Source organism: Mirounga angustirostris, unplaced genomic scaffold, assembly GCF_029215605.1.
Source record: "Mirounga angustirostris isolate CCGP_5_RB_7025 unplaced genomic scaffold, mMirAng1.0.hap1 SCAF_10, whole genome shotgun sequence".
Classification (NCBI taxonomy): Eukaryota; Metazoa; Chordata; class Mammalia; order Carnivora; family Phocidae; genus Mirounga; species Mirounga angustirostris.
The window spans coordinates 58,774,279-58,787,329 of NW_026991718.1; the positions used below are offsets into that span (position 1 = coordinate 58,774,279).

Consider the following 13,051-nt stretch of genomic DNA (forward strand, 5'->3'; position numbering starts at 1 on the left):
GTGTATGTGTTTATACAGTTTAATCTCATGAATAGATTTATATATCCACTACTACAGTCAAGATACAAAAGAGTATCTTTTGTATCTTGACTGTACAAGTCAAGGATCTCTTTTGTTTCCTTTTACAATCATATCCATTTCCATCCAGCACCTCTTCCCTACATTCCTAATCACTGGCAAATACTAATCTGTTCTCCATTTCTAAAACTTAGTTATTTTAAGAATATTATATAAGTTGAATCATTCAGTATGTATCTTTTTGGATGGGCTTTTATTTGGACTCAGTATCATTTCCTTGAGATCCATCAAGTTGTTCTGTGTTATCAATAGTCTGTTCGTTTTCTATTGTTCCATAGTATTCCATGATGTAGAAATACCTAAGTTTGTTTAACCATTCATCTGGTTGAAGGACATTTGGGTTATTTTTGCTTTTTTGGCTATTATGAATAAAGCTGCTATAAACATTCATGTACAAGTTTTTGTGTGAGCATAGGTTTTTATCACTCTAGGATAAATATTCAAGGAGTGCAATTGCTGGGTAATATGGTAAGTGCATGTTTAGGTTTTTAAGAAACTGCCAGACTGGTTTCCAGAATGGCTGTACCATTTTACATTCTCACCAGTGATGTATAAGTGATTTGATTTTCCCGCATCCTTGCCAGCATTTGGTGTTATCACTAATTTTGTCTCAGTCATTCTGATAGATGTGTACATACTTTTTTTGGAAAGCCATAAATATTTTAAAACAATTGAGTCAGTACCTACTGGTTAACGTTGCCTGTATGCCCAGCTCCAGGTTAGGCTCTCTGAGTGTGGAGGAAACCCAGCTTACATGCAAGGACTGGATAGGCAAGACCAGAGTATGAGAGGTGCCAGTTCCTCCCAAGTCATTCTGACAAGCCCTATGAGCTCACCAGTAATGCTGTGTGTTGGATGATAAACTCTGAGTCCCTAACAGAAACCCGTGTCAGGGAAATCTCTGTGGAGTTCAGAAGGGAAAAAAAAAACAACAACCCAACAATTCTGTGGAAGGGTAGGGGAAGGAAATTATTGGATCCAGTCTGGCTGTTTGAAACTCCAGGTAAAAATAATGGCATTTACTCTCTGGGTCTCCAAAAAGAGGTTCAGATTCTGCCTGTGTTTTGCAAAGAAATAGGACAAAGCTAACAAAGGCCCACCTGTGGCAAAATGAAACTGATTTTCAACCTGAGAGAGCATCCTATCTTTTTCTAGTAGCTGTTAAAGAAGAGTCCTAGATTATCATCCAAGTTCTCATTGTCCTCAGCTTCTGTCTATTGTATTAAGCCTAGGGCATTAAGTTCCATTTACTGAGAATTGTGAATATGGACTGTACAGTTATTGAATCTCAGTTATCTAAGGAATAGATGACCTTGATATATCAAAAATATTTAGCTTTTTTCTTAAGATTTTATTTATTTGAGAGAGAGCAAGCACATGGGGGGAGGGGGAAGAGAGGAGCAGAGGAAGAGGGAGAAGCAGGGGAGCCAGACAAGGGGCTCTATCCCAGAACCCTGGGATCATGACCTGAGTTGAAGGCAGATGCTTATTCGACTGAGCCACCCAGGTGCCCCAAAAATATTTAGCTTTAAAAAAAAATAATAATGCTTTAGGGGAACCTGGGTGGCTCAGTTGGTTAAGCATCCAACTCCTGATTTCGGCTCAGGTCATGATTTCAGGGCTGTGCGAGAGAGCCCCACATCAGGTTCCACACTGGGTGTGGAGCCTGGTTAAGATTCTCTCCCTCTCCCTTTGCCCCTCCTCTCTCTCTCTCTCCTCCTCTCTAAAAAAAAAAAAAAAGTGCTTTAGACAAAGGTCGATTTTGTCTGAAATGACACAGAACACTGTGCTCAGGATCTTATAGAGGCATAATTCTATCAGGGGACTTTCTGGCCTTCCTGGCATACCTTTCTCCACCCCTGCCCTTCCTGACCTTCACCCCAGGGGACATCTATTGTCTATACTCTGCTCTGACTTTGCTAAAAAGTATTTATTTATACCACACCCTATTCTAAAAAGACTTTGAAGAAATTTAGAAATTAAAATATTTTCCTATATAAAACAGAACAACAAAAGGACCAACAGAACTAAAACTAGTTAGTTAAAAGGGGCAGCAAAAATAGATATGGCCAAATTTGTGTTTATCATCCACAACAATTATATTTTGCTTTAAAGAATGCTCTTAGCTTCTAATACTCAGCTGCAACAATACTCTTTTAGAAAGTTATCATTTGGGGCACCTGGGTGGCTCAGATGGTTAAGCGTCTGCCTTCGGCTCAGGTCATGATCCCAGGGTCCTGGGATCGAGTCCTGCATCGGGCTCCCCGCTCAGCGGGGAGCCTGCTTCTCCCTCTGCCTCTCTCTCTCTCTCTCTCTGTCTCTTATGAATAAATAAATAAAATTTTAAAAAAAAAGAAAGCTATCATTTGAATTTCCCATATGATGTCTTCAAAATTCTAGGTTCAATTTATATGCCCATATTTTCCATTTCACTATTTCATTCTTCAATTACTGAGCTTTTAGTGGCTTATCCACTTAAATAAACATCTTAAGAAGGATTTTCCAGTAGTCTATGACTCCAGCTGATGGCTATTAACCCTTCTGGAAAATTCAACAGATGGTCCCTCTGTTGCTCCCATAGACAAACATTATTCATCTCAAAAACTTTCTGACGATAACTTGCAAAGATGTGATGAAGCCAGTTTTTCAGAGAGAAAAATCAGCTGATGAATAAACATATATTGAGGTACTCCTGTTAATCTATGCTACCTGAGGTTAGGGACCTTGTCTCTCTTGTCCACTAATGTGCCTCATACAGTGCCTAGAACCATAACAGAGATTCAAATATTTACTAAAAATTACTGAGTGCCCTCTCTGCACAGGAGACTCTTCTCAGCCATTCTGGGAATATGCAGAAATAAGGGACTCCAGAGTTCATGACCAGCAACCCTTCATATACACACCCAAGTCCCATCAGCACATATATCCATTTAATGGTGGGTAAAAGCTTTAACTTTCTATGCAAAGGCCTTTCAGAAGACCTGAGATTCCCTTTGTGGTTCCCATCTTCTCTGGAGGTAATAGAAACCCCACACAGGCCCATCATGTGAAAGTGGGAGAGCCATATCCTCTGAAAAGCCTTGGCTAGTTGCATGTAGGGATATTCTAGCATGTATCACCCCCTCAACCATTCAGCCTCTGGGAATGGCCACAGTGCCACCATTTCATGAAGGAAACACAGTAGCATGAAGATAGGTTCCAAATGACCTCTTAGATTCTCTAAGTCTTGTGGTTGTGGTTTATCCCAGTGCCATGACAGGGCTGCCTCAAACTGGGACCAGATCTCCCAAGCTACAGGCTTTACTGCCCCCCTGGGCCATGTTAATGCTGCCACCTGACTTCCCAGCTGCAGCCCCATCATCTTTTCCAAGTACTTAAGTGCCCATTAGTTTATAGTGCTGCTCAGATGCTGTAGCACTTTATGTTTGGCTCCTGTCCTCTTAGGCAACAGGCAAATAAATGTTTATGGTGGGAAAACCAATTGAAAGACTAATAAATAACCATGAGATACACAAACTATGCTCCAAAATTCTAACTGGAGAGTAAAATCTCCAGACTATTTTGATCCGACTATAATATTTCTCTTTTTGATAAATATGCACTAAGAGAGTACAGCAAGTTTCTCAATCTTGCTGTTGGCATTTTAGTCCAGATGAGTTTGGGGTTTTCTTTAAGATTTTATTTTTAAGTAATGTCTACACCCAATGTGGGGCTTGAACTCACAATCCCGAGATCAAGAGTTGCACGCTCTACAGACTGAGCCAGCCAGGCACCCCAAGATAAGTTTTTGTTGGGACTGCTGCCCTGTGCATTGTAGGATGTTTAGCACCATCCTGGGTCTGTACTCACTGGAAGTCAGTAGCAGCCCCAGTGTCTCCGAACATTGCCAAATGCCCTGAATGAGAACCACTGTTAGAGAGTAATACAATCCAAAACCAAGACCTACGAAAACAGTCAATGAATACATCAACCCAAAGCTGATGATGGAATTTGATCTTAGAAATAGGCAAAATTTCAATAATTGGTGAATCTTGCAACTTTCTGTAACTTAGAATTTTTTTTTCAAATAAAAAGGCTCTTTTTTGTTTTAAATAGTGCAAAAGAGATAGCTTGGGTTCAAGCTTGATTCTTCTTTTTTTAAAGATTTATTGAGATATAACTCACATACTATACTACTGACCCATTTAAAGTGTAAAAATCAATGTTCCTTGTCTGTGCAACCAGCTTTATGCAACCATCACCATAGTTAATTTTAGACATTTCCATTCTCTCCCCAAGAAATCCTCTACCCATTAGCAGTCATACAGACTGCCCCCAGGCAACCACTAATCTACTTTGTCTCTATAGATTTGCCTGTTCTGGATATGTCATATAAATATAATTATAAATGTAATAAATTTAAATGTAATATGTGGTCTTTTATGACTGGCTTCTTTTATTTAATATGTTTTCAAGGTTCATCCATGCTGTGGCATGTATCAGTCATTTCTTTTTATTGCTGAAAGATAGTTTTTGGTGAATGTATATTTTCATTTTTTTAAAAAAGTTTTATTTATTTATTTGAGAGAGAGAGAGAGAGAGCATGACCGGGGTGAGGGGCAGAGGGAGAAGCAGACTTCCTACTGAGCAGGGAGCCCCATGTGGGGCTCGATCCTGGGACTCCACAATCATGACCTGAGCCAAAGGCAGATGCTTAACCGACTGAGCCACCCAGGGGCCCCTATATTTTCATTTCTCTTGTGTATATTCCCAGGAATAGAGTTACTGGGTCATGTGATAACTCTAAGTTTATGATTTTGAAGAACTGCCAAGCTGTTTTCAAAAGTGACTGTAGCATTTTACATTCCCACCAGCAGTGTAAAAAGGTTCCAATTTCTCTGCATCCTCCTCAACACTTATTGTCTGGCTTTGCTTATAGCTATCTTATCTCATTGGGGTTTTGAGTAGCATTTCCTTAATGACTCATGACGCTGAGCATTTTTTCATGTACTTACTAGCTATCTGTATATCTTCTTTGGACAAATGTCTATTCAAATCTTTTCCAATTTTCAAAAAATTAAGCTTTTTATTTTGAAGTAATTATACATTTGCATATAGCTGTAAGAAATAGAGAGATCCTATATATCCTGTACTCAGTTTTCCCCATGTAACATCTTGCAAAACTGTACTACAATATCACAGTCAGGATATTGACATTGATACAGTTAAGATACAGAACATTTCCATTACCTCTCTGATCTTTCATGTGCCCTTTTATAGCCACACCCACTTCCCCTCCTGCTCCTACCCCTCCTTACTCCTGGCAACCACCAGTCTGTCCTTCACTTCTATAATTTTGTCATTTCAAGAACAGTATATAACCTTTTGGGATTGCTTTTTTCCACTCAGTATAATTCTCTGGAGATTCATCTAGATTGTTGCATGACCAACAGTTTATTTCCTTTTATTGCTGAGGAATATTCCCTTGTATGGATGTACCAGTTTGTTTAACCATTCACCTGTTGAAGGACATTTGGGTTGTTTCCAGTTTTGAGCTATTACAAATAAAGCTGCTATAAACATATGTGTACAGGTTTTGGTTTGAACATATGTCTTCATTTCTCTGGGATAAATGCCCAGGATTGCAATTGCTGGGTTGTTTGGTAGTTGTATGTTTAGGTTTTAAGAAACTGCCAAACCAATTCCCAGAGTGTCTGTATCATTTTACATTCCTTCCAGCAATGTATGAGTGATCTAGTTTCTATGAGTGAAGACTGAGTGGGGGAAGGGAGACCTGGTCCTCTTTTCTGTGCTTGCCTGCTATGGAGCTTTTGCAACAAGGGGATGTGGGAGAGGGGTGAGAAAACGACAGCCTGTCCCTCCTGGGGTTAAACTGTGATCCCAGACTGAGAGATTCTGGAGAGGAGCCTCCGCTTTCTTGGCTGCACTTGTATGGAGTATAATGCCTGAGGTAGAACTTCTAGAACCTGAAGCTGGGAAAAGGGGTATAGGAGCTTGTCCATGTCTCAAATGCCATAGCCTTTTCTTGTTCTTACTGAGATTTAGTAGCTTTTCTTGGATGAATGTTTCTTCATTTGCAGTATGCCCTGAGGACAATTTCCAGAGACTTTAATTTTTACCAAATTGTTGTTTGCTGGGGAGAAGGTCTACTGAGCTCCTTACTCTGCCACTCTGGAAGTCCCAACCCCTCAAGCTTGATTCTTGATTTGATCAAGAATCTGATAGAGAGGAAAATCCCCCAGGCTGCCAAAGAATTCTCAGTTCCTCGAACAGTGGATCATCCCAGATCCCCCGTGGCCGTGGCCAGCACTAGAAGTGCTGTTGCCCCCCTGCTGTCTTGGCAACCTAGTAGGCTGGCAGAGGGGCACTGCCCAGACAGCTGGGGGCTGGTCTGCCTTGACTAGGAAAATAGATCTTTTTTTTTCCCCCTAAGGGAGAGTGGATATGTTAGATAATGTAAAATGGATTCATGATGGAAGACTGAAACCAGTACTTGAATTTTAAACCAAAAATACTGCCAATTCCAGAAGCATATTGTCTTCATCAACTCAGCTGAGTGGCTTATTAAGCTGGTCACTGACAGAGGAGTCAGTAGATCAGGCTAAAGAAGTAAGGCAGGGACAAGCTTTTCTGTTTGTTTAAATGGATAATATAGTAACATGGTTCACAGAATTGTATATAGTAGGAAGCCTCCCTGGCATTCCTGTCCCTCTACCACCCGTTCTCTTCACCCACAGGTGGGTATTTTATAAAAGCAACTACAGACATATATCTTGTTTTCCTTAGAAGGGCTTGGGTTTGAATTCCAGTTTTGTCCCTCTCAAAATGAGCTGTGCAATCAGGGATAAGTCACCTCACCTCTTTGAGCCTCAGATTCTTCACCTGAAAAATGGGAATAATAGTACCTACTTCACAAGGTTAGGGTGAGCATTAAGTAAGATTGTGTCTAATGGTGCTTTCTAAAAGTGCTATGCGAGCACCAGCTGTTCAAATGGGAGCAGCATCCATGTACCAGTAGTGAGGTGGAGATTGGCTGTACTCAGTAAGTGCTGCGGGATCAGGAATTGGTGGTGCTGGGGAAGCACCTGAAGCTGACTGGGGAAGAGAGAACATGGGCCACAGGGAAACTCCAACATGGCTGAAGTAGGCATGAGATAGGGTGTGACTGATTTGCAAGGCAAAAACTTTGGGAAGCCAGTGACATACAAAAACCACCAGGAGGTCATTGGAGGACCTTTCCATCTGTCTATCATCCATATACTAAAGGTAGCCAGCAGGGTTCAAGGCTAGCTGTGGCCCTGGGAAGAGGGCCTCTTTTGGACTACTTTAGAGACAATGTTGGGCTTAACCTAAAATAGTTTTGGTAGGCTGGTGTCTTCCAAACACCATCCAGAAGGACCTGTTCCAAAGATCATCTGGAATCTCTTACAGGGCCAACCCAGGACTTCTGATGTAGGCTCAGGCCAGAAATAAAAAAGTTAGGACCCAAACTGAGTTAACCTTCCATCTGTTTCCAATTTTTTTCTCTTTGGCAGCAGCAGGAAAAACAAGAGAAACCAGAGGGTCATGACATAGAGTCCAAAAAATGTCTTAGGTCTTTCTCTACCTGGGTTACTACATTGAAAACACCTTACAGGGAGCCTGTCCTAGATTCTTATTATCCCTTGGAACCAACTCCAAAGGATCATAGAGATGGTGAACTGAGGAAGAGGCCAACAGTCTCTGAATAGGATGTGATAGACAAATCTCTGCCCAGGAGAGATGTGTACAGCAGGTGTGTACAGCAGGAAGATAAGTGGGAGGAAGGTGTAGAGAAAGCCAGTTCAGAGGTTGGAATTCCCATTGCTCATCCTCTTTTTTGGGGGACTTCTACATGCAACAAGACGAATAGTTACTAGTTGCTATCCTGAGGGCTACTTCTCAGGCCACAGATTCTGCAGCTTCAGCAAGTTTCTCACCAGGTCTGGCTGAGGCAGGGAGGCCTGAGGTTGGATAATGGCTGAGGGAGCACCAAGTCAGACCCCAGAGACCAGCAGAGTTGACTGTCCCTCTGCAAACTCAGAGTTTACTTTTAATGAGAACTGAGTATTTATTTTACAGCCAAAATGAACTTTAGTTGCTGAGGCTGAGGAGCCTGGGTCATTACCACTCTAGCCTCAGGGATACTTCCAAGGAAGGGTCTAAAGCTCCCTGTCATGAACTCTGGTATGTTCTGGAAGCATTCCACCCTCTCTTTCTAACTCTCAGAGACTGATTAAATAAGAAATTGAAGAAGAGGGGTGCCTAGGTGGCTCAGTCCATTAAGCATTTCACTCTTGGTTTCGGCTCAGATCGTGATCTCAGGGTCATGAGATTGAGCTGTGCAGGGCTCTGTGCTCAGCAGACAGTCAGCTTGAGACTCTATCTCCCTCTCCCTCTGCTCCTCCCCACCCACGCTTGTGCTCTCTCTCTCTCAAATAAATAAATTAAAAAAAAAAAAAAAGAAGTTGAAGAAGAAACAGAGGGTTTGAAAGGGATGCATCTGTGAAGGACTGAATGGTGAAAAGGAGCAAACTGGGAGAGTGAAAAAAAAAGAACTTTATCTTTTTGTTATTGTTTGCCTTTTAATAACTGTTTGCTTTTTTGTAAAGCTGTCTATGCTTTCCTTTTTCTTCCAGCTTTTTATTATAAAAAGTTTCATTTCTTCAGCAGCCAAAAAGAAAAAAAAAAAAAAAAAATTCCAAACCCACAGAAAAGTTGAAAAACATGTACAATGACAATCAAAAGAATCCATAAAAATAAACTGGACTTCATCAAAATTAAAAACTTCTGCTCTTTAAATGACACTGCTAAGAAAAAGACAAGCCACAAAGAACTCACACAACTGAATAATAAGACAACAGATTCCCTAATAAAAATGGGCAAAAGACTCGAACAGACATATTTCCAAAGAAGATATACAAATGGCAAGTGAGCATGTGAAAAGATGCTGAACATCATAAGTCATTAGGGAAATGCAAATTAAAACACATAATGAGACACCATAATGCCCTGAAATGGCTATAATCAGAAAAACTAACACCACCAAGCCTTGTTAAAAATGTGAAGAACAGGAGCACCTGGGTGGCTCAGTGGTTAAGTGGTCTGTCTTCGGCTCAGGTCATGATCCCAGGGTCCTAGGATCGAGCCCCGCATCAGGCTCCCTGCTCCGCAGGAAGCCTGCTTCCCTCTCCCACTCTCCCTGCTTGTGTTCCCTCTTTCACTGTCTCTCGCTCTCTGTCAAATAAATAAAATCTTAAAAAAAAAAAAAATGTGAAGAACAGAAACTCTCATGTTGCTGATGGAAGTGGAAAATGGTACCACCACTTTGGAAAAGTTTGGCAGTCTCTTATAGAAGAGTTAAGCATCCCACTCCTCGATATTTACCTAGGAAAAGTGAAAATGTGTGTTCACACAAAAATCCATATGCAAATATTTATAGTGGCTTTATTCATAATTGCCTAAAGCTGTAAACAACCAGAAGTCCTTCAGCTGATAAATAGATAAGCACTGTGGTACATCCATACAATAGGATACTACATAGCAATAAAATGGTACAAACTACTGATGCATGGGAAAACATGGATGGATCTCAAACATACTGTGCTAGACATCATGGGCTCCATTGTGTTTCCCCATCAAAAAATATTAAGTCCTAACCCCTAACCACCTCAAATCGTGAACTTATTTGGAAACAGGGTCATTACAGATATAATTAGTTAAGATACTAGAGTAGAGTGAGCCCTTGCTCCAACTGACTGGTGTCCTTATGAGACACACAGGGAGAACCCATGCAATGACAGAAGCAATACACAGGGAGAATACCATGGGATGACAGAGGGAGAGAGTGGAGTCATGCAGCTGCAAGATATGCAATGCCAAGGATTGCTGGTGATGCCTGAAACTAAGAGAAAGAGATGCACAGATTTTTCCCCAAAGCTATTCAGAGAGCATGGCCTTTCTGACACCTTGATTTTGGACTTCTGGAATCCAGACTGTGAGATAATGAATATCTATTGTCTTAAGCCACCTACTTTGTGGTACTTTGTTACAGCAAAGCCAGGAAAGTTAAAATAGACTCAAGGGCATTTATATGACATTCCAGAAAAGTCAAAACTACAAGGATGGAGAATGGATCAGTGGTGCCCAGGGTTGGGGCTAGGATGAGGGATGACTATAAATAGGTAAGGGAGAATTTTGAGGGTGATATAAATATTCTAGATCTTCATTGTGATGGTAGTTACATGATTGCATGTGTTTGTCAAAATTCATAATACTTTATAGTATATGAATTTTAAAATTGAAGTTTAGTCTATGTAAATCATACCTCAATAAAGCTGATCCCCCTAAATTCATAAACTATAAATAAACAACAACAAAAAACCATTATACAGTGGCCATCTGTATACCTTCTACCCAGATTCAGTGGTTGTTAATATTTGACCACATTTGCTTTATCTATATATGTATGTATTTTATTTTTGCTGAATCATTTAAAAATAAATTGCAGACATCATGACACTTCATCCCTAAAAATTTTATCATACATCTTTTAAGAATAAGGACATTTTTCTATGTAAGATATATAAGAAAAGTAACAATAATTCCAAAATATCATCTAATATAGTCAATATTCCAACTTCGCCAATTGTACTCAAAATGTCTTTTGTATTGCCTTTTTCTGACCAAGATCCAATCAAGGATCATATAATACATTTGGATGTTATGTCTCCTCAATCTCTTACTCTTAATTAAGATAATCTTCCCATCTTTTTCTTTTGATGACTTTTTGTCTAGGTCAATAGTCTTACAGAATATTCTACAATTTCTGGATTTGTCTGATTGCTTCCTCATAGTGTTACCAAATTTTCTTCTCTTTATTTCCTATAAACTAGAAGTTAGGGCTGGAGGCTTGATTAGATTCAGGTTAAACACTTTTGGCAAAAACAGTTTACAGGTGATCTATTTTTCCATCTGGTTGGCCTCTCTGTAGACCTATCTTCCTGCCTTTCTTTCTCATACCATAGGACTTGTGTACCTATGCAACAAAATCTTGTGGAGGGACTAGTACCAACTAGATATTGAGGCCACAAACACCAGTAAGACAGTTCCTGCCCTGAAGGAGATTAATGAAGGAAATAGCACCTTTTCTCATCAATTTATTTACTCTCATCAAATATATTTACTAACTGCTAAAGGAGCCAGGTACCATGCTAGGTGGTGGGGATACAACAGTAAGCAAAAACAAATATGGTCCCTGCCTCCAAGGAATTTATAGTCTAGTAAGTGAGACAGATATTAATTAAAAAAAATCCAGAAATAACTTGTGATAAATGCTATGAAAGAAAAGCATAGAATATGACTGTATAATGGGAAGAGCTGAGTGTATCATTTGAACTAATCAAGATACTAGGCCTAACTTCTGGTTATAGGAAATACTGGGGATAGGAATTTTAAATCACATGGCCTTGAATTAAAAAACCCTAACCAGAGAAGTTCAGAATTGTAGCCAGACCAAACCAGTGGTCTGTGCTGTCATCCAAAAGAACAGTGGATCCTGCGAGAAAAGATGGTTTGTTAAAGCCTTTGACTTTATTCTACTTTCCTGAATATTCAGGTTAGACCAAAGGGCTCAAATTTGTGTTGCTTCTAACAGTAATTTTGATAGTTTTTTAAAAATAACTTTTTCCTTAATCCACACAACTAACAAGTAGCAGAGTCAGAATTCAATCCAAAATTGCTGGCTCCCTCCAAAGCACCTGTATTTGACTATGACATAACAATGTCCCCAGAAATAATGATAATGATGCCTACCAAGGTGAAGCTAAGGGAAAAGGGTTTTTTGTAATGTAAGTCAAAAAGGGACAGATAGATATTCTTTTAGCACGACAAAGACACAGGAGTGATGCCAGCAGGAGGTTAATTGGCTCAGTATGAATGATCTGGTTATTTTTAGATGCTTGAATAGGAGGCCAGACCAAAGTGGCCAGAAATTTCCACCCCCCACTCTCCTTACCCTCCATCAGGAATAAAAAATGACCGCTTTTAAGAAATAAAAAGCAGCTGGGATCTGAGGGGGAAGGAATAGAGAAAAGGACTATGGGGAAGGGGAATATGAAAGAGGAGGCAAGGAGAGGTTGAGAGGAAGTCTGCTGACCAGAGTTTGGCTCTATAAGTGCCATGGCCAGTAAACCCCCTTACTCATGGTTGTACAGCTTATGGAAGTTACTCAAATCTGTCATGGCATGCACTCTAGTTTGCTTAGAATATGATACATGAGCCTGAAAAAAAAGATTCACTCACCATGCTCCATGATTCTGTGTATTCTTCAACAGCCAACTGGAAGATAGTTTTGTTAGGAACTGTTCCATGATGGACTTCTAGTAACTTCCACTAATGTCAGGCACTGTGCTAGGTGCTTTAGATACACTCATCTCTAATCCTCTGAACAGCCCACCAGAAGAGGTCCCCGAGACTTAGCTACTCACCTAAGGTCACAAATTTTCTACCAAGCCAGAAAATTTTTAGTTGTGCCTGTCTGACTTGGACACAGCTAAACTAGCCCAGAACAGTGCTTCTCAAACTATCTGTGAAGGACCAATTTTTATTTCAATCTATCACAGCTTGACAGTTTTGGAAGATACATAATTTTATAAAATATAAAATGAGAAAAGATATGCACAATACAAGCCCAAACTTACAATCAACAGATGTACTCTGTGAAATTGCTGTAAATGTTTCTAAACACTTACTCTGAACGTCTGTCTTCCGAGTGAATCTTGTCACGGAATGACACAAGTAGAGAGTAGTAGTTCTGGTCATGAGGGCACATCAGTATCATTCCTGAACTTTTGCCAAATACACGTGCCTGCACTCCACCCAGACTCTGATTCAGCAGGTTTGACATGTTTAATAGACACTTCCCAGGGGATTCTGATGTCCATCCCTGGTTAAG

At 40.2% G+C, this 13,051-nt stretch overlaps 1 protein-coding gene across 2 annotated transcripts in view; it reads right to left on the reverse strand.

Annotated features, from left to right (window-relative positions):
* Positions 1-13,051, reverse strand: part of B3GNT2 (UDP-GlcNAc:betaGal beta-1,3-N-acetylglucosaminyltransferase 2) — a 216,109-nt gene that overhangs the window by 88,838 nt on the left and 114,220 nt on the right. Inside the window, exon 1 of one of the 2 annotated variants that reach the window (XM_064572459.1) lies at positions 12,849-12,869. The exons of the other annotated variant lie outside the window; for it this stretch is intronic. The gene's annotated coding sequence lies outside the window, so the exon portion shown is untranslated. Of the gene's footprint in view, positions 1-12,848; positions 12,870-13,051 lie in introns of those variants that run through there. 2 annotated transcript variants of the gene reach the window in all.